Below are 19,049 nucleotides of genomic sequence, written 5' to 3' on the forward strand. Positions count from 1 at the left end.
GTTCGAATCCCTGCAACAGGGTGAGCTCCCCTTGCTCTGTCCCTGCTCCTGCCAACCTAGCAGCTCGAAAGCACGTCAAAGTGCAGGTAGATAAATAGGTACCGCTCTGGCGGGAAGGTAAACGGCATTTCCGTGCACTGTTGTGGTTCACCAGAAGCGGCTTAGTCATGCTGGCCAGATGACCCGGAAGCGCCCTCGGCCACTAAAGCAAGATGAGCGCCGCAACCCCAGAGTCGGTCACGGTTGGACCTAATGGTCAGGGGTCCCTTTACCTTTAGCTTATCTCTAGACCAGGTGTGAACCCCTCTTCACAGAGTAAAGGCAGCCAGTGCCCCTTGGAGTGCACACAGATAGAAGAAAATGAAGCACAAGAATGTGAACAGCTGGGTGTGGGGAGAGCAGTGAAATGACAAAAAAACAAAAAAAACCCACCGCAACAACTTCACTATGCTCTAAAGGAGTAATGTGAACACACTCTCTGTCTCTTTTTAAGAGTACGTTTCTAGTTCTCAGTACTGTAGTGGACAATGTGAGCAACATCTGGTCTGAAAATCACTAGTAGGAATTTAGCTGTGGTTAGGACGTAAGCAGCCCATGCCCTGTGCTGCTCCTTGCAGCTCTCCCCTTCCCTGTCTCTTGCCCCACCCCGACTTTTTCACATAACTATTTCTCAACTCTTCTCCGATCATCACTATTTTAGAACAGAATAAATCAGAGTAAGAAAATGTGTGCAAATATCCGTAAAGAACTTCCTGCTGCTCTCTACACAAGATCCCATTCTGAGCCCCAAAGTCTATATTCTATTTCTTAACTCAGGTTTTCTAAGTAAATGGAATTTTAGGAGCTAACAACAACATCTGTGCACACGGCAGTTTTGCAAAAATGGTCACAAAAGGGCAAGACCTGGTGAAAACACAGACTATACAAGCCGTTGGCTAAGGCATTGCAATGTCCCAGCCATGAGAAGGTCCAAGTTGGTGTCAGTTGGGAAAAGATGGAGAGAGGTCAGCAGCAGAGGGAGGGGCTTCCATGGCGCTCTCATGGTGCAACCAACTCTCATCCGTTGCAGTTCAAAGGGAGCATGTCCAGGGCTGCAACATTTCTGGTCCTCTCCTCCACCACTCTTAAAAGGTTAAATCTGACTTCCCTGCTAAGAGGTCTATCTGGGAGAATTCCTCTTTTGGTGTGTGTTATGTGCCCTTTGTTGGGAAAGCGATCTGAATTTCAAACCAACTTTTCTGCGGTGTGTCGCTGGCGGCAACTCCTGGTTTGCTGCAGTTCAGCTGTGTCTGCTCCAAGCACATTCCCCATCCCCTTCTCTTTTTTTTATTTGTCTTGGCCATAGGCTAAAAAGTAATGAATGCCAAAGTCAAAAGTGTGCAAGGAATGTATCTGTAGAAATGTATCTGTAACTCAATACATCAATCAGAGATCAAATATGAGATGAATTATGTGTTTATACACCCCAAGAGCATTTGTGAAGCACATTGTCACTGCTGCAATCAATCACATTCATACTTATGAAAATCCTTAAGAGCTTTTGCTGCTTGAAAACAAAGTCACACTCCTACTTACATGGTTGTCTCTTCCATTTAAGAGGAATTTGATCTGGCCCAAAGCAGGTAAATTCTTGTCTCTATAAGCTGGATGACCAGATGCAAAAAAAGGAAGGGGGTCTCTAATAAGATGGAATTTTAGCAAGTGCAGCTTCTCTCTCTCTCTCTCTCTCTCTCTCTCTCTCTCTCTCTCCCCCACCCATAACAAGCTGCACCTACTGAAATGTCCTCTGCTTTACTACCCTTAGAAGGTACCAGAATCCAGGCCAAGTACATGCCATACATTTAAAGCACATTCTCTCCTCCCAAAGAATTATGGGAACTGTGGTTTGTTAAGGGTGCTGGGAACTGTAGTTCTGCAAGGGGTGTAAACTACAGCTGCCAGGATTCTTTTGGGTTGGGTGCTTCTGATTTGTTTGCATAAATAGCAGATTAACAAAGGGCCCTAGATTGTATCCAAAGAACCAGTCCTTAATTGGAGGAAGAAAAGGAGCAAGTCTTCTCAAGGAACAGGGACCTGATTGGACTTTGAAGTGGAAGGTCAGAGACTGGTGTGGTCAGCTGATGGGCTTCAGAAAGGAAGTTTAATGCCAGGTCCTTATTTTGTGAAACAGGGGTCCATCAGAGTTGATGGAAATGGATGGAGAGCTCTTCAGAAGCAGAAAGTACTGTAGAAGGGATAAGGAAAAGGCGGAGAAAGAGGGAAAGATGCAGCCTCTGGGATATCCAAAAGGTTCCTAGCTAGCAAGATGAACAGTATCACCTCTTATGCCTGAGTCAGGCTCAGAAATTAACACAGTGTTATGAGTTGGTGGGGGTGGGATAGGCTGTATGCAGAGACTCTTCTAATTCCTGGATATAGCAAGTGTTAAAATCTAATTTAAATTGCTGAAACAGCCAGACAAGTCTCTTGGTAAGAGCCCTCTAAGTATGGGCCATTAAGGTAACAAAGGAAATGGCTCTGTGACAGATGATTGGACCTCCCTCCCTCAACTTGCTGGTAGTTAGAGAATCAAAGGCCAGAGCTGGGAGCTCAGGTGTGTTTGAAGTAGAAACTAGCAGGCTGCCGACTGGGCAGCTGGGAGACAGAGCTATGCCTGATTTCTGTTTGAAGCCAAGGCTGCAGCTCTGGAAGAAGCAAGACCCTTTTGGGGGGTTTAATGCTGTAAACCCCCCTCCATCGTAGGCTCAGATTGGATATATGTGTAAATAAACCATATATCCTAAAGACACCACAGTCTCCGCTGTTCCTTGTTCCAAAAGAAACACAAACTCTAGGGAAGCTCCTGGAAGCCCTGGAATCTCTCATCTCTCAGAGACAGGAGTAGCGATAGATAGTAAATCCTGTCTTACTGAGTCAGTGGGTGTAAAAAGTTTTAAAGTAGTGCCAGCTAGGAAGAGTTCGTCCAATTTTTTTGGTGTGAAATGGCTTCTGTAAAAATCTTATTCTGTTGTCCAGGGAATTTTATTTGTAAGCCTTTTAGATGTTTTGAAATGTATCATAGTTTTAGTGTGATCATTTGTTGCTGGTTTTTTTTTCTTGTTTGCCTGCTCTGGGATCTCTTTTAAGATTGAAGAGTGCAGCAGAAATGCTTGCAGCTTAAACAAACGAGCAAATGAAATATACCTGGAATGTCTCTCACCTACAGAAGATCATCTTGGTTCATGTGGGAACCAGTGACACTGCAAGCAATAGCCTCCAGAAGATCAAAAGAGACTACGAGGCTCTGGGCAGGAAATTGAAGCAATTAAATGCACAAATTGTCATCTCATCTGTCCTCCCAGTTGAACGACGTGGCCCAGGGAGAGAGGGAAAAATAGTGGAAGTGAACAGCTGGCTTCGCAAATGGTGTAAACAGGAACGGTTTGGATTCTTAGATCACGGACTGCAGTTTCTTGAAGATGGACTTCTGGCAAGCGATGGGCTGCACCTCACAACGGTTGGGAGAAATGTTTTTGCCAAAAATCTCAGAAACCTCATCAGGAGGGCTTTAAACTGACTAATGTGGGGGAGGGAGACAGTGCTCCTGAAGGTAGGAGTCTATCAATTGATGAAGAAGATCATCCAAATGTCATAGACCAAATGGAGCAAACAGCACGTGGACCTAGTGGTGGGAGGAAAAAATCCTTAAATAAGAGACACGGGGGAATGATTAATGGACTTCAATGTCTGTACACTAATGCGCAAAGCATGGGAAATAAACAAGATGAGCTTGAGCTCTTGGTACAGCAAACTAAATATGACATAATAGGCATCACTGAAACCTGGTGGGATAAGTCCCACGATTGGAATGTATTAATGGGGAATACAATCTATTTCAGAGAAACAGACCAGACAAGAAAGGAGGAGGAGTGGCGTTATATGTCAGGGATGTGTATACCTGTGAAGAGATCCAAGACTTAGAACCTCAAAGCCAAAGTGAGAGCATTTGGGTCAAAATTAAGGGAGAGAAGAATAACAGAGACCTCATTGTGAGAGTTTACTATAGATCCCCAAGCCAAACGGAGGACATAGATGATGCCGTCCTGGAACAGATGGCCAAGCATGCAAAAGGAAGGGAGATAGTAGTAATGGGGGACTTCAATTACCCGGATATTTGTTGGATGTCAAACTCAGCCAAGAGCATAATGTCAAACAGATTCCTCACTGGCCTTGCAGACAACTTCATTGTCCAGAAAGTGGGAGAAGCAACAAGAGGAACAGCCATTTTAGATCTGGTCCTAACCAATGTTGATGACCTGGTTAGTGGGGTAGAAGTGGAAGGATCATTAGGTGCGAGTGATCATGCTCTTCTGAAGTTTACTATACAGCGGAAAGGAGCAGCCATGCATACTAGGACTCAATTTCTTGACTTTAAGAAAGCCGACTTCATAAAACTTAGGGAAGTGCTGGGTGAGATCCCATGGACAGTAATACTAAAAGGAAAGGGAGTTCATGATGGCTGGGAGTTTGTTAAGAGGGAGATAGTAAAAGCACAACAACAGGCAATACCAATGAGACGGAAACATGGAAGGTGCCTAAAGAAGCCAGGGTGGCTATCTAAAGAACTCTTAACTGAGTTAAGATTAAAAAAGGATGTGTACAAAAAATGGAAAAGGGGGGAAACCACCAAAGAGGAATTCAAACAAATAGCCAGCACGTGTAGACACAAAGTCAGAAAAGCTTAAGCACAGAATGAACTCAGGCTTGCTAGAGAGGTTAAAAGCAACAAAAAAGGCTTTTATGGGTATATTCATAGCAAAAGGAAGAACAAAGAAACAGTGGGGTCACTCAGAGGAGAAGATGGTGAAATGCAAACAGGGGACACAGAAAGGGCTGAACTCCTCAATGCCTTCTTTGCCTCAGTCTTCTCCAATAAAGAAAACAATGCCCGACCTGAAGAATTTGGAGCAAATGATTCAGCAAAGGAAACACAGCCCAGAATAACTAAGGAGATAGTACAAGAATACTTGGCTAGTTTAGATGTATTCAAGTCTCCAGGGCCAGATGAACTGCATCCAAGAGTATTAAAAGAACTGGCAGATGTGATCTCAGAACCACTGGCAGTCATCTTTGAGAATTCCTGGAGAACAGGCGAAGTCCCGGCAGACTGGAGGAGGGCAAATGTTGTCCCTATTTTCAAAAAAGGGAAAAGAGAGGACCCAAATAATTACCGCCCAGTCAGTCTGACATCAATACCAGGGAAGATTCTGGAGCAGATCATTAAGCAAACAGTCTGTGAGCACCTAGAAAGGAATGCTGTGATCACCAATAGTCAGCATGGATTTCTGAAAAATAAGTCATGTCAGACTAACCTGATCTCGTTTTTTGACAGAATTACAAGCCTGGTAGATGAAGGGAACGCAGTGGATGTAGCCTACCTTGATTTCAGCAAGGCATTTGACAAGGTGCCCCATGATATTCTTGTAAAGAAGCTGGTAAAATGCGGTCTTGACTCTGCTACCACTCAGTGGATTTGTAACTGGCTGACTGACCGAACCCAAAGGGTGCTCATCAATGGTTCCTCTTCATCCTGGAGAAGAGTGACTAGTGGGGTGCCACAGGGTTCTGTCTAGGACCCGGTCTTATTCAACATCTTTATCAACGACTTGGATGATGGACTCAAGGGCATCCTGATCAAATTTGCAGATGACACCAAACTGGGAGGGGTGGCTAACACTCCAGAGGACAGGATCACACTTCAAAACGACCTTGACAGATTAGAGAACTGGGCCAAAACAAACAAGATGAACTTTAACAGGGAGAAATGTAAAGTATTGCACTTGGGCAAAAAAAATGAGAGGCACAAATACAAGATGGGTGACACTTGGCTTGAGAGCAGTACATGTGAAAAGGATCTAGGAGTCTTGGTTGACCACAAACTTGACATGAGCCAACAGTGTGACGCGGCAGCTAAAAAAGCCAATGCAATTCTGGGCTGCATCAATAGGAGTATAGCATCTAGATCAAGGGAAGTAATAGTGCCACTGTATTCTGCTCTGGTCAGACCTCACCTGGAGTACTGTGTCCAGTACTGGGCACCACAGTTCAAGAAGGACACTGACAAACTGGAACGTGTCCAGAGGAGGGCAACCAAAATGGTCAAAGGCCTGGAAACGATGCCTTATGAGGAATGGCTAAGGGAGCTGGGCATGTTTAGCCTGGAGAAGAGGAGGTTAAGGGGTGATATGATAGCCATGTTCAAATATATAAAAGGATGTCACATAGAGGAGGGAGAAAGGTTGTTTTCTGCTGCTCCAGAGAAGCGGACACGGAGCAATGGATCCAAACTACAAGAAAGAAGATTCCACCTAAACATTAGGAAGAACTTCCTGACAGTAAGAGCTGTTCGGCAGTGGAATTTGCTGCCAAGGAGTGTGGTGGAATCTCCTACTTTGGAGGTCTTTAAGCAGAGGCTTGACAACCATATGTCAGGAGTGCTCTGATGGTGTTTCCTGCTTGGCAGGGGGGTTGGACTCGATGGCCCTTGTGGTCTCTTCCAACTCTATGATTCTATGATTCTATGATTCTATGATTCTATGATTCTACAGTCTGCAGTGGCAGCCTCAAATGCTTAATTTGAGGGGCGATCTGTGCATGGGTAGGTACACCAGCACATTGCTTGAAATGGCTGATTAGTGTGCTTGTTTGTGAGCAAATTTACTTGTAGGTTAATAATAATAATAATAATAATAATAATAATAATAATAATAATAATAATAATAATAATAATTTATTTCTACCCCGCCCATCTGGCTGGAGCACTTCTCCAGGAATGGAACTGTTTGTAAGTTCCCAACCATCATGTCATTATAAGTGGCAAATTTGAGGGCAGAACCATTTTCCCTGGGAGGTCTCTGGAGATGAAAAATGTCATAGGTGAGCATAATACATCTATGAGGAAGCAGTTATGGCCATGAAATAAACCTGGTTTGGTACCCTGATCAGTGCCAATACAGCAGATGAGATGCAGATTATACCAGCTTTTCTTGGGTTGTTCTGGGACTAATCCCAAGGAAAACAGCTGGTGTAGATGCTGGCGCTTCTGTTCCTGCTTTGGGGGCTTGAGAGGGGTGATTCTCCCAAGCTTCCCCTCCTCATCCCTGGGAGCAAAAATCAGTGACCGGCTCCTGAACCCTGGGTGCTGTTGATCTGTCCCATCTGTGCAGGATGGGATTTTCTAGACAGTGGTGCTGGCAGCAAGAGGGCCTGTTGGGTAATTGGTGACCTAGATAAACCACTGTGTGGAACAGCTGGAGCCTGACAAGCCTTGCAGATCTCTGGGCGGGGGCACGGGGGGAGGGAGTCGGGGGACAGAAGATGAGAAAACATGACTGTGTGGATCAGGGCACTTGGTGCGATATGTGAGGAGCAGGGCAGGATTTGTGGAGGGCAGGAGGAGAGAGCAAAGTAGAGGCATAGGTTTAGGATGATGGGAGCAGTAAATCATATCCCAGCAGGAAGGATGATGGATTGCCAAATTCAGACCCCATGAGAGAGCTTTTGTCCATCTAAGTTCCGTCTGGTGCCCTTCCTCAGACTACAGCTCCCATCAGTCCTGGCTCCTGGCTCTGCTGGGAGGGGAGCTGAGTGCCACAAGTTAGCCACCTCTGTCTTGAGGGTTGCATAGAAGAGAGAACTTAGAATCATAGAATCATAGAATCATAGAGTTGGAAGAGACCACAAGGGCCATCGAGTGTGATTTTTCCCCATCTTGGCACCACTAGGATAGGAGATGCCTGTTTATATTCACTCTCCTTTGCAATCCTTGAAGGTGGTACAGGAGCAACCAAAGCGATGGATTCTGCCTGAGGGATATTGCAGCCTGCATGCAGTCCCTTGAATCTCCCCACCCACAATCAGCTTCTGCTTGTTGTCTGCTCTGAAGGGCACAGCAATGCTGTCCCCTGCCCATATTCCCCTTGGATGACTGGACAATAGGAAGATGGGGCAAGGACTGAGCAGAGTTAGGTGCCTCTGGCCAGTCTCAGGCTTCTCTCTCCCTCTTAGGATTGCAAGATGAATGCTCATGGTCATGAATCAGAACTACTGCTCAATTAATACCACACACTGTCCAGCCACCATGTACCGTAATCTTTCTGCAAGCACCTTTCTTCTAGTCCAGCAGCTGTCCTCCCAGTGTCCTCCCAGATGCTTACAGGGAAACCCCCAAGCAAGACCCCGGCCCAAGAGCCCTCTCCTCTCTCCTGAGGTTCCCAGCATCTGGCATTCAGAAACATTGCAGACCCTCCTTTATTTCCCAGAGACAGTCCCAGATTTACAGAAGCCATCCTGGTTCCTGATTTGATCTTGGAATGTCCCACTTTCCTTAGGACATTCCTATTTTCATCAGAGACATGTTGGAGGGTATGGAGTTACGCGACCCCTGAGTTAAGGAGAGGAGTAACTGGACAACTTTTAGAAGACATTTGAAAGCAGCCCTGGCTAGGAAGCTTTTTAATGCTTAATGTTTTGTTATGGTTTCATATATGCTGGAAGCCGCTCAGAGTGGCTGGGGAAACCCAATCAGAAGGGTGGGGGCATGATGACGACAACAACAACAACAACAGCAACAACAACAGCAGCAGCAGCAGCAGCAACAACAACAACAACACTTTAATAGTATTTTCATTGGGGAAATGCTAGGAGGGTATGGCATTGCAGAGCCAATTTTAGCCTTTTGCTCAATAGCGGACTCCAGTGCCTGGTCCAAGTCCAGCCATCCGGCTTCGAGGCCCCCAAAGTCTCCTCAGTCCTAGCCCAATGACCAAGCCACTGTACCACATAGGTGCCTTCCACAAGGTGTACCACTAAGCAGAGGGCCAGCAGAAGCTGGGGTTTTTTTGAGACTCCTCATTCCCTGCCCCTCCTGCCCCCCTCTCCCCTGCAGCCGCAGAACTGGCGCCAGGCCTGGAAGGTACTGCGATTGAGGCATGTGAGGCAGAGCGTGAGCTCATTTGCACGAGGGCCGAGAGCAGCAACAGCAGCCAAATGCTGCCGTGAAGGGGAAGCTAAAAATAGAGATGTGTCAAAGAGAGAGAGAGGAGAGAGAGAGAAGTGGCGGATGGGGCGGGGGGAGGTGGAGAGTAGAATTTGTGACTAGGACTGTGACTTTAAGAGGACTTGCATTAAGGGTGAGAAGCACTGGAAAACAGCGGATGGAAGTTGTCAGCGACTCAGAACAGGCATGACACACAGATCCTGGCCCTGTGTCCTCACCTGGGTGCTTCCCTTGTTCGAATTGTGGCAGTGGCAAGGTGCAGAGCGGGGCAGTACATCTGTTCAGGATGGCTGCTTGCTGTCGCTGACAAGGCCTGTGATGAAGGCATGTTTCCCCCTCTGCCACTGATGCTCTTAATCCTGACCTCACATCCCTTCTTGTCCCCGGCTCTCTTGTTCAGAGCTGCCAGCTTTGCTGGAGAACATTGCTTTGTGGCTGGTCACTAAAGAAGAGCAGCTTTTTAAAAAAAGGTTTTTAATTTTTTTAAGGGAGATCTATTTAGGGAAAGTGTAGTGCTGTGCAATGTTGAGATTCCCATGAGTTCTGCTCTGGCATTCCATGGCCAGAAGTACTCCCCCTTGGGACTCTACGCAGGCTGCTAATGGGCTGCCCCCCAGATGAACCACAACTCCCATCAGCCTCAGGCAGCATGGCCAAAGGAACAGAGATGATGGGAGCTGTAGTCCAGCACAAATATCTGGATGGGACCCTGTTGGCTGCCCCTGAGTCACAGGGTAGGGAGATCCACACAAAGCTCTTTCAGGGTTGCAAATGTGCGTTCCACACACATTGCACAGAGCCATCTTCATGGAAGCCAAAAGCCCCTTAGTAAACCACAGGAACTGACTCTTGCCAGTTACAGCTCACAACTTACGCATTTAACTTGTGCACATTCAGCTTAACACATGTAGCAAATAATAATAATAATAATAATAATAATAATAATAATAATAATAATAATAATAATAATAATGATGATGAAAGGAAGTGGAGTTCCAGGAAAATGCATTTGGCATTCCTGCCTGCCATTTAACCCAATGAGTTTTGACTATACACGTGATTCCTGGAACATTGTTGTGGGCTTCCTGTCCTACGACTGTTTGGTCCTTCTGCTCTCATGGATATTGTGTGTGTTTGTGTGATGGGCTTGCATGCTGCTTTAAAGATGACTTTTAGTTGGTGGAATGCTCTTGGGGCAACTAGTTCTGGGCTACGTGGCCTAATAGTCTGACTCCTTGCAAGCCACATTGCATGTGCCCAGCACTCGGCATGGTCAAATGTGTGTACACATAACATATTCTTTATTTCACATTCAAGTGCTTTGAGAACAGGCAAGTTGCCTCAGCTGCAGAAACAACTAACATCCCTCCCCCATGCCCTGCATTTTTTGTACAGTGGTACCTCGGTTTACGAACTTAATTCATTCCTGAAGTCCGTTCTTAAACCAAAACTGTTCTTAAACCGAGGCATGCTTTCCCTAATGAGGCCTCCCGCTGCCGGTGCCTTTCCACCATTCAGCTTCCGTTCTTAGACTGAGGTAAAGTTCGCAAACCGGGACACTATTTCCAATTTTGCGGAGTTTGTAAACTGACTCGTTCTTAAACTGGACTGTTCTTAAACTGAGGTACCGCTGTATCAGGTTGAGGTAGACTTAATAATTTGGCTTTGCAATCACAAAAAGTGACATTTTTGTAGAACAGTCATACCTCAGGTTGAATATGCTTCATGTTGAGCGTGTTCAAGTTGCGCTTTGCGGCAACCCAGAAGTAACGGAGCGCGTTACTTCTGGGTTTTGCCGCTCGTGCATGCGCAGACGCTCAAAATGACGTCACGCGCATGCGCAGAAGCGGCGAAAAGCAACACGCGCATGCGCAGACGTGCCGTCGTTAGTTACGTTTGCTTTTGGATGCAAACAGGGCTCCGGAACGGATCCTGTTCACATCTCGAGGTACCACTGTAATGGCATCTCATGAATGATGAATTTGGGCACTCAAACCACTTTTTGAGTTTGACATCCCTTTGACACCTCTGTTTAACTACACTGCTTGTGAATATGGCCACTGGTGTTTAACAGGTAGAATGACAAAGTCTGGAGGAATTTTGACTTCTGCCAATTTGCAGACTGATCTGATCCACATCTCCTGGACTAATGTGTGATCAGTATGAAGATATATTTCAGACACTGCTCTTCTCCAAATTTTGTGATGTAGTTCTTGGCTCAAAAAGCAAATAAAAGTTTTTTTAAAAGCATATATAAGTCTATGTTTTAAGATAAAATACATTTAGTAATGTGTATTTTGTGAGAAAGCATACATTTAAATACAGTTTTGGGGAGCATATTTCTTTAAAAGAGAAGATTGATATAAAAAGGGGATGAAGATTTATCAATGTGAAGTACTGGAAATGGACTGGATCTAGACTTATCCATCTTTCCCTGAGTAGAATGTGATCCAGAACTGGACTGAGGCTCGATTTAAAGTGGTTCACACAAGAACTGCCATGGCAATCTTCGGGAGAGAAAAGAGAGAGGAGACAGATAGACAGACAGACAGACAGAGGAAGATCTTACAGAAATTAAAGTGGGTCATACATTGCAAGTTTGACTTAAAAGTCAGTCTTCGATCTGGAAAAGTCAAAGGCTGGTGAGTCTGAGGACTAATCAGATTGAAGTGATTTTGAATGTGTGCCTAGGCTGATGGTTTCCAGAGGTACACAATCAGTGCTGTGTGCTACATGCAGAATTGCAACTGACATGAAGATAAGGGAAAGTTCACCTAGCATTCAATTTTTTTTTTCAGTTTTGCTGAAATTTTAAATGATTTTTCAAGTTGGCACTAAAGAGCTTCAAAAGACAACTGCTGGTATGTTTTACTTTGGTATTGTTAAAAACCAGAAGGAAAACTTTTAAAAAGCAAATACGATTCAAAAATTACACCAATAAATAAGGCAATATTTTTGGCCAAAAATAAATAAATTCAAAACTGCACTATAACATATTTAGCCATGAATACTTAGCTTTTCAAAAACTATATAGCTGAAAAATACGAATTAAAATATCAGGGTTGTTTTTTTTAAAAAAACTCCATACACCTAAAATGATCCTGACCAGAAACATAACAGTGAAAGTGCACCAAGATATATGGGTTCACCCACCTGTTGCCTCGTTGCACATATCTAAGCCACAACTCTTAAGAAAGAGAAAGAAAGAAAAATAGAGAGAAAGAGAGAGAGAGAGAGAGAGAGAGAGAGAGAGAGAGAGAGAGCGCGCACTTGATCAGGGATGAGGAACTGGTGGGTCCCTCCAGAGGCTTCTAGACTACAGCTTCCACCATTCCTGACCATTGGTCATGCTTGCCGGGGCCGATGGGAGTTAGAGTACAACAACATTGCTCATCTCTGCACTAAAGCAATCTAACTTTTAGAAATGGCGATAAGGGCTCCATTCTCTTGACAGCAATGAAAAGAAAGTCTGCCTTCTGCAGTCTGAGAAAAGACAGAGGAAGCACATGGGACACTCCAATGATGCTGTGTCTCATTTCCCATAGGAAGTGAATGAAGACACATACATACCCCGTTCTGGCTTGGGACTAGTGTGTGAATGGTCTTCTGGGGCACTTCCTTGGCAGATTTGTTCCCTGCATGGAAGTGTGCCTGTAAACTGTAACCTTCAACAGCCTCTGATCCACAGATTTTTAATGGCTTCACAAATGGTCCAGATTGCAAGGGTCACAAAGCACAGGCTCCGTTTGAGCAGCAGATGCAACACCACAACCCACTGTTTGGCTTGCCTTTCGTTGTTTGGTAATTGCCTGCCATTATAAGAAAAAATGGCCTGTGGTGACTGGGCTGAGCAGGCACAACTCCTGCAGAAGAGCTTTGGCAGCTGCAGTTTGTGCTAGCCTTGGCATAGCAAGCTGCACCTGCCCAACCGCTTTCTACCAGGAAAAGCATCACCTGCTGCGTCAGCCTGCTGCTGTTCAAGCCTTAGCAATGAGGAATGAAAACAAAAGAGGGGAAATCCCTGGATCTGATGCAACTGAACTGTCCCTCCGTTTGCCATAGCCTGGTAGGGGAAGGGACATTTTTTGGCTTTGATCTAAAGTAGGCTTGCCAGCCTCTCTGATTCCTACACCTGTGGCTTTAACAATAGCATGATCGGCAAACATTAGCAGGGGATAAGATTTGTCTCACGGCCTGCTCTGCAGGGGCACTTGTGAAAGCAAAAGCAAAAAACAAAAAACAAAGCTTAGATGATTCCAAAGGCACCATATATTTCCTGTGGACTCTCTCAAAGGCAGCTGATCCTGTTAATTTAGTTCACAAAATCACAGAGTTGTAGAGTTGGAAGCGACCCCCAGGGGTAATCTAGTCCCTCCCCCTGCAGTGCAGGAATCTCAACTAAAGTATCCATGACAGATGGCCACCCAACCTCTGCTGTAAAACCTCCAAGGAAAGAGAGCCCCCCACTATCATAGAATCATAGAATCATAGAGTTGGAAGAGACCACAAGGGCCATCGAGTCCAACCCCCTGCCAAGCAGGAAACACCATCAGAGCACTCCTGACATATGGCTGTCAAGCCTCTGCTTAAAGACCTCCAAAGTAGGAGATTCCACCACACTCCTTGGCAGCAAATTCCACTGTCGAACAGCTCTTACTGTCAGGAAGTTCTTCCTAATGTTTAGGTGGAATCTTCTTTCTTGTAGTTTGGATCCATTGCTCCGTGTCCGCTTCTCTGGAGCAGCAGAAAACAACCTTTCTCCCTCCTCTATGTGACATCCTTTTATATATTTGAACATGGCTATCATATCACCCCTTAACCTCCTCTTCTCCAGGCTAAACATGCCCAGCTCCCTTAACCGTTCCTCATAAGGCATCGTTTCCAGGCCTTTGACCATTTTGGTTGCCCTCCTCTGGACACGTTCCAGTTTGTCAGTGTCCTTCTTGAATTGTGGTGCCCAGAACTGGACACAGTACTCCAGGTGAGGTCTGACCAGAGCAGAATACAGTGGCACTATTACTTCCCTTGATCTAGATGCTATACTCCTATTGATGCAGCCCAGAATTGCATTGGCTTTTTTAGCTGCCGCGTCACACTGTTGGCTCATGTCAAGTTTGTGGTCAACCAAGACTCCTAGATCCTTTTCACATGTACTGCTCTCAAGCCAGGTGTCCCCCATCTTGTATTTGTGCCTCTCATTTTTTTTTGCCCAAGTGCAATACTTTACATTTCTCCCTGTTAAAATTCATCTTGTTTGTTTTTGCCCAGTTCTCTAATCTGTCAAGGTCGTTTTGAAGTGTGATCCTGTCCTCTGGGGTGTTAGCCACCCCTCCCAGTTTGGTGTCATCTGCAAATTTGATCAGGATGCCCTTGAGTCCATCATCCAAGTCGTTGATAAAGATGTTGAATAAGACCGGGCCCAAGACAGAACCCTGTGGCACCCCACTAGTCACTCTTCTCCAGGATGAAGAGGAACCATTGATGAGCACTCTTTGGGTTCGGTCAGTCATCCAGTTACAAATCCACTGAGTGGTAGCATAGTCAAGACCACATTTTACCAGTTTCTTTACAAGAATATCATGGGGCACCTTGTCAAATGCCTTGCTGAAATCAAGGTAGGCTACATCCACTGCGTTCCCTTCATCTACTAGGCTTGTAATTCTGTCAAAAAACGAGATCAGGTTAGTCTGACATGACTTATTTTTCAGAAATCCATGCTGACTATTGGTGATCACAGCATTCCTTTCTAGGTGCCCACAGACTGTTTGCTCTTCCACAGACTCAAATAGCTCTTACTGTCAGAAAGTTCTTCCTGATGTTTAGTCCGAAACTCCTTTATTGCAGCTTGAAGCCACTATTTGAGTCCTAGCCTCCAGAGCAGGAGAAAACAAGCTTTCTCCATTTTTTATGTGAAAACCCATTAGATGTTTGAAGATGGCTATCACTGGACCATAGAGAAGGCTAATCGCCAAAGAATTGATGCTTTTGAATTATGGTGCTGGAGGAGACTCTTGAGAGTCCCATGGACTGCAAGAAGATCAAACCTATCCATTCTGAAGGAAATCAGCCCTGAGTGCTCAATGGAAGGACAGATCCTGAAGCTGAGGTTCCAATACTTTGGCCACCTCATGAGAAGAGAAGACTCCCTGGAAAAGACCCTGATGCTGGGAAAGATGGAGGGCACAAGGAGAAGGAGACGACAGAGGATGAGATGGTTGGACAGTGTTCTCGAAGCTACAAACATGAGTCTGACCAAACTGCGGGAGGCAGTGGAAGACAGGAGTGCCTGGTGTGCTCTGGTTCAGGGGGTCACGAAGAGTCGGACACGACTAAACGACTAAACAGCAACAACAATCATATCTCCTCTCAGTCTCCTCTTTTCCAGGCTAAACATACCCAACTCCTTCAACTATTCCTCATAAGCCTTGGTTTTTTTGACCCTTCATCATCTTGGTCTCCCTCCTCTGCACACCTTCCAGCTTGTCAACATCCTTCTTAAATTGTGATGCCCAAAACTGGACAAAGGACTCCAGATGTGTCTGACCAAGGCAGAATAGAGTGGTACTATGACTTCCCTTGATCAGGACGCTAGACTTCTGTTCAGGTGTGCCGACTTGCCCCTGCAGTTGAGGGGACCTGCGCTGTGTGACATGAGCACTCTGTGCGATATGCTGATGTCACATCTGCATGCTGTGAGATGTGCTGGCCTGTCACATGCAAAACAAAAAAGTCACAACAGGAATCCTGGATTATTCTCAGTGGTTCCCAATTGGTGGTCTGCAGCCCCCAGGAAGTCTGTGTAACCCATGCAGGGGGTCCATGACACTGTTTGCATAACACAAACTACCATAGAGATATCATTTTTTCCCCCTTCAAAAGTAGGGGGTCCATGGCTTGGCTTTAAAAACAGGGGGATCTGCAGCCCTTAGCTTAGTGGGACCCATTGCTCTCAAAGACTAAATTTTAGCAGATAAGGGCATGCAGCAATGAGAAACTATGTGTGTATGTGTGTTATAATAATAATAATATTAATTTATTATTTATACCCCGCCCATCTGGCTGGGTTTCCCCAGCCACTCTGGGCGGCTTCCAAAAGAATATTAAAATACTATGATACATCAAACATTAAAAGCTTCCCTAAACAGGGCTGCCTTCAGATGTCTTCTAAAAGTCTGGTAGTTGTTGTTCTCTTTGACATCTGGTGGGAGGGCGTTCCACAGGGAGGGCGCCACTACCGAGAAGGCCCTCTGCCTGGTTCCCTGTAACTTGGCTTCTCGCAGTGAGGGAACCGCCAGAAGGCCCTCGGTGCTGGACCTCAGTGTCCGGGTAGAACGATGGAGGTGGAGATGCTCCTTCAGGTATACTGGACCGAGGCCGTTTAGGGCTTTAAAGGTCAGCACCAACACTTTGAATTGTGCTCAGAAACGTACTGGGAGCCAATGTAGGTCTTTCAAGACCGGTGTTAGGTGGTCTCGGCGGCCGTTCCCAGTCACCAGTCTGGCTGCTGCATTCTGGATTAGTTGTAGTTTCCGGGTCACCTTCAAAGGTAGCCCCACGTAGAGCGCATTGCAGTAGTCCAAGCGGGAGATAACCAGAGCATGCACCACTCTGGCGAGGCAGTCCGCGGGCAGATAGGGTCTCAGCCTATGTACCAGATGGAGCTGGTACACAGCTGCCCTGGACACGGATTTAACCTGTGCCTCCATGGACAGCTGTGAGTCCAAAATGACTCCCAGGCTGCGCACCTGTTCCTTCAGGGGCACGGTTACCCCATTCAGGACCAGGGAATCCCCCACACCTGCCCGCCTCCTGTCCCCCAGAAACAGTACTTCTGTCTTGTCAGGATTCAATCTCAATCTGTTTGCCGCCATCCATCCTCCAACCGCCTCCAGACACTCACACAGGACTGTCACCGCCTTCACTGGTTCTGATTTGAAAGAAAGGTAGAGCTGGGTATCATCCGCATACTGATGAACACCCAGCCCAAACCCCCTGATGATCTCTCCCAGCGGCTGCATGTAGATGTTGAAAAGAATGGGGTAGAGGACAGAACCCTGAGGCACCCCACAAGTGAGAGCCCAGGGGTCTGAACACTCATCCCCCACCACCACTTTCTGAACACGGCCCAGGAGGAAGGAGCGGAACCACTGTATGACAGTGCCCCCAGCTCCCAGCCCCTCAAGACGGTCCAGAAGGATGTTATGGTCGATGGTATCAAACGCCGCTGAGAGATCCAGCAGAACTAGGAAACAGCTCTCACCTTTGTCCCTAGCCCGCCGGAGATCATCAACCAGTGCGACCAAGGCAGTTTCAGTCCCATGGTGAGGCCTGAATCCCAATTGGAAGGGATCCAAATGGTCCGCTTCTTCCAGGCGTGCCTGGAGTTGTTCAGCAACCACTCGCTCAATCACCTTGCCCAAGAATGGAAGATTTGAGACTGGGCGGTAGTTGGCCATCGTGGCCGCATCTAAAGATGGTTTTTTAAGAAGCGGTTTAATAACCGCTTCTTTCAGCGGGTCTGGGAAGGCTCCCTCACGGAGGGAAGCATTCACCACCCCATGAAGCCCATCGCCCAGCCCTTCCCGGCTAGCTTTTATAAGCCAGGATGGGCAAGGATCCAGGAGACAGGTGGTTGGTTTCACTCGTCCAAGCAGCCTGTCCACATCCTCGGAGGTAACAGATTGGAATTGATCCCACGCAATTTGACTAGACAGGACTCTAGCACTCTCCCGCCCCGGCCCTGCTCCCACGGTGGCGTCTACCTCTTCCCGAATCTGAGCGACTTTATCTGCAAAAAACTTTGCAAAATCATTGCAGGAGATCATGTGGCCCGTACTGGGCCCCGATGTAGCAGGTGGTTCCGCTAAATTGTGGACCACCTGAAAAAGTCTCCTGCTGCTGTTTTCTGCAGATGCAATAGAGGCGGCGAAGAAAGCCTTCTTCGCCGTCGCTACCGCCACTTGGTAGGCTCGACACTGAGCTCTAACCTGTGTCCGGTCAGCTTCAGAATGGGTCATCCGCCACCGGCGCTCTAGCCGTCTCAACGATTGTTTCATTGCCCTCAGATCCGTGGAAAACCACGGGGCTGTCCGGGCTCCATGCAATAGGAGAGGGCGCTTCGGAGCCAAACAGTCAATAGCCCTGGTTAACTCCACATTCCAGCGGGCCACCAGGGAATCAGCTGAAAGGCCATCAACATGGGATAAAGCATCCCCTACCGCTCTCTGGAAACCATTTGGATCCATTAAGTGGCGGGGGCAGACCATCCGAATCGGTCCCACCTCCCTGCAGAGGGGAAGGGTCGCGGAGAAGTCAAGTTGCACCAGGAAGTGGTCTGACCATGGCACTTCTTTTGTTTCGCTTTTACTTAGTGTCAGAACACCAACATCCATGGAGGTAAACACCAGGTCCAAGGCATGTCCGTGGCTATGGGTTGGGCCAAACTTATTCAGGGACAGCCCCATGGAGGCCATGCTTTCCACGAAGTCCCGAGCAGCCCCTTGTAAGGTCGTGTCGGCATGGATATTAAAATCCCCTAGGACAACCAAACTAGGTGTCTCCGGGAGAACATCCGCCACGACCTGAAGCAGCTCGGGCAGGGAATCCTTGGTGCAGCGGGGAGGTCGGTACACCAAAAGGAATCTTGTACTGCCCCTATTGCCCAACTTCCAGAACATGCACTCAGAGAACTGGGTCTTCCCAATAGGACGCCTGGTGCAAACTAATGACTTCCTAAAAATCACTGCAACCCCCCCTCCCCGCCCACAAGGCCTGGGTTGCTGTGCGTAAGAGAAACCTGTCATGGATGGCAGTGGTCTTATGAATCATTGACCTGGCATTGCACAGCAGCACCTTCAGGCTATGTGGGTATCCCTTGCTGATTCTAGTATCCGTCCGGACAGGACCAGACCCGGAGGCAGGGATAGTCCTCAGACAACGACTAAACCTGCCTCCTCTGTAATGACATGGTCTGGTCTTAGCGTAACTCCTCCTCCTACCCGTGATCACTGAG

The 19,049-nt window shown here is 46.8% G+C and overlaps 1 pseudogene across 2 annotated transcripts in view; it reads right to left on the reverse strand.

Moving 5' to 3' along the window:
- LOC308577295 (leucine-rich repeat neuronal protein 1 pseudogene) overlaps positions 1-19,049 on the reverse strand; it is a 57,058-nt pseudogene that overhangs the window by 11,374 nt on the left and 26,635 nt on the right. The window contains exon 1 of one of the 2 annotated variants that reach the window (XR_014013446.1): positions 273-335. The exons of the other annotated variant lie outside the window; for it this stretch is intronic. The product of XR_014013446.1 is annotated as a leucine-rich repeat neuronal protein 1 pseudogene (transcript). Of the gene's footprint in view, positions 1-272; positions 336-19,049 lie in introns of those variants that run through there. 2 annotated transcript variants of the gene reach the window in all.

The sequence above is a fragment of the Podarcis bocagei genome (genome assembly GCF_964188305.1).
Source record: "Podarcis bocagei genome assembly, chromosome: 17".
Taxonomy (NCBI): domain Eukaryota; kingdom Metazoa; phylum Chordata; class Lepidosauria; order Squamata; family Lacertidae; genus Podarcis; species Podarcis bocagei.